Source organism: Octopus sinensis, linkage group LG25, assembly GCF_006345805.1.
Source record: "Octopus sinensis linkage group LG25, ASM634580v1, whole genome shotgun sequence".
In the NCBI taxonomy this organism is placed as follows: Eukaryota; Metazoa; Mollusca; class Cephalopoda; order Octopoda; family Octopodidae; genus Octopus; species Octopus sinensis.
This window is the reverse complement of record NC_043021.1, coordinates 15,701,407-15,703,906: the sequence shown is the minus strand read 5'-3', so window position 1 is coordinate 15,703,906 and position 2,500 is coordinate 15,701,407. Positions and strand designations below refer to the sequence as shown.

At 33.7% G+C, this 2,500-nt stretch overlaps 1 protein-coding gene across 16 annotated transcripts in view; it reads right to left on the bottom strand.

Moving 5' to 3' along the window:
* LOC115224303 (protein numb) overlaps positions 1 to 2,500 on the bottom strand; it is a 567,004-nt gene that overhangs the window by 36,802 nt on the left and 527,702 nt on the right. The window lies entirely within an intron of this gene.

The window sequence follows — 2,500 nt, the reverse complement described above, 5'->3', positions numbered from 1 at the left end:
TAGCAACCCACATCATGCCACCCCCAGTTCTCTAGATACATATTCACCACTTTAAATAGATCTAAATTAAAATCTTTCATCAAAATTTCCTGTTAATTTATATTCTAAACACTGGTTAAATAACGACTAAGTTATTTTAATAAGTTCTTATTTTAAAAATTAATTGAAACAGACGGAGTGTATTTCAAGAAAAATATGGTAAGGAAATGGTTAACTCACTCAGAACCAAATTGCCGGAAACTTTCCCTGGTTCCATGATACAAACTCCGTTTTAAAGTAATTTAAATTAAAGCCTTCAATTAAAAAATTCCATGTTCATTTATGTTCCATACACCCACTTAATAAGGACAAAGTTATTTTACTAAATTCTTTGTCATTTTCAAAATTAATTAAAACAAAATTAGTGTATTTCAACGGAACTTTGGTAATGAAATGGTTAACTCTTTTGATACCAAAACGCCTGAAATTTTTCCCGGTTCTAAGATATAAAACTTTCTATTTTTGTGAGATCTCAATTTAAACCTACTATCAAAATTTCAAGTTAATTAATTAATTATGTTAATTTATGTTTCAAACACCAGATTCAAAATCATCATCATCATCATCATCAACTTTGGACATTACAGTCTCAACTCTAAAGACTCAAATGGTTTCCATGGCATAGAAGCGACCAAGATCACAACATTTGCCCCTGGGTAGAATGCCAGTCCATCGCAGGGTAACTCATTTACAGCCGAGTGGACTGAAGTGAATGAAGTGTTGTTTTGCTCACGGAAACAATGCACTCCCTGGCCTGGGAACTGAAACCGCGATCTTGTGATTGTCAGTGCTACACCTTATCCACTAGGCCAGGCACTTGGAAAAAGAAAAATTCCTCCAGATTAATAACAAAATTATTTTACCAAATCCATTATTTTCACAATTAACCAAAACAAACGGTGTATTTCAACAGAGATATAATAATGAAAGGGCTAAGCAGCTGCCGAGTCACACATGGTGGGGAGAATGAAAACACAATATGAAAAAGAAATAGCAAGTGAAGTGTGATCCACCGTACATTGGAAAGTGAAACCTGAACCAATACAATAGAAATCAGGAGTCCACAAAACATAGATGGTTATATTTATGAAGTACAGACACTAAATTAGCAGATTAAATCACATAGATATCACCATGACAACAAATATTAAGACAAAGACAATACAATCTGTTTGATCACTAATTTGTTAAAGACACACACACACTTACATAATAAAGTTAATCAATTAGAAAATTAAATGTAAATGTAATTTAAAGAAACGAAATAATATTAAAAAATAATTCGTTAATTAATCTCATTAGTTTGTATTTGGAATAATTGAATTTGATCAATCATTGAAAGAAATGAAATATATTAAACCAGCTGAACACTAAAAGCTAGTTAAAATGGGTTAAACACAAATGATTAAGAATATATATGGATTATCACCCTCAACTACTAAAGTAGTAGTAGTAGTAATAATAATAATAATGATAATAATGATAATAATAATAATAATAATCTTTTTTACTATAAAAACAAGGCCTAGTCGATTACAGCAACCCCAGTGTTTCACTGGTACTTAATTTATCGATCCCAAAAGGACGAAAGGCAAAGTTAACCTCGGCGGAATTTGAACTCAGAACACAGCAACTGGCGAAATATTGCTAAGTGTTTCGTCCTGCATGCTAATGGTTCTGCCAGCTCATCGCCTTAGTAATAATAATAATAATAATAATCCTTTCTACTATAGGCACAAGGCCTGGAATTCGAGGGAAGGGAGATAGTCGATCAGATCGACCCCAGTACATCACTGATGCTTAATTTATCGACCCTGACAGGATGAAAGGCAAAGTCAAACCTTAGCAGCATTTGAACTCAGAATGTCAAGACAGTAACAATTCTGCCAGCTTGCTGCCTTAATAATAATAATAATAATAATAATAATAATAATAATAATGGTTTCAAATTTTGCCACAAGGGCAGCAATTTGGGGGGAGGGGTAAGTTGATTACATTGACCCCAGTACTCAACTGGGGTCAATGTAATCAACTTTTATTTGACTCAGAAAAGATGAAAGGCAAAGTCAACCATGGCAGAATTTGAACCCAGAATATAAAGAACTGGAAAAAAATAATGGTTTTAAATTTCTGCACAAAATCAAGAGTTTCGTAAGAGAAGTGAGCTTATTACATCAACCCCAGTACCTGACTGGTATATTATTTTATTGACCCCAAAAGGTTACAAGGCACAGTTGACCTTGGCAGTGTTTAGAACCTATACAAGAATCTGGCCCTTAAGATAAAATACAGTGTGGGGACAGGTGGAGGGGATGAGAGGGGTGGTATGAGGAATAGTTGCAGAGTAACAACATCTCATACTGCAGGACAGGTGCAGGGTGGGTGGGTAATAGAACTAAAAATTTAATATAAAAAAAAAACTGAACCCCCACCCTCCCAATCACAAAAATAAAAAAAAAAG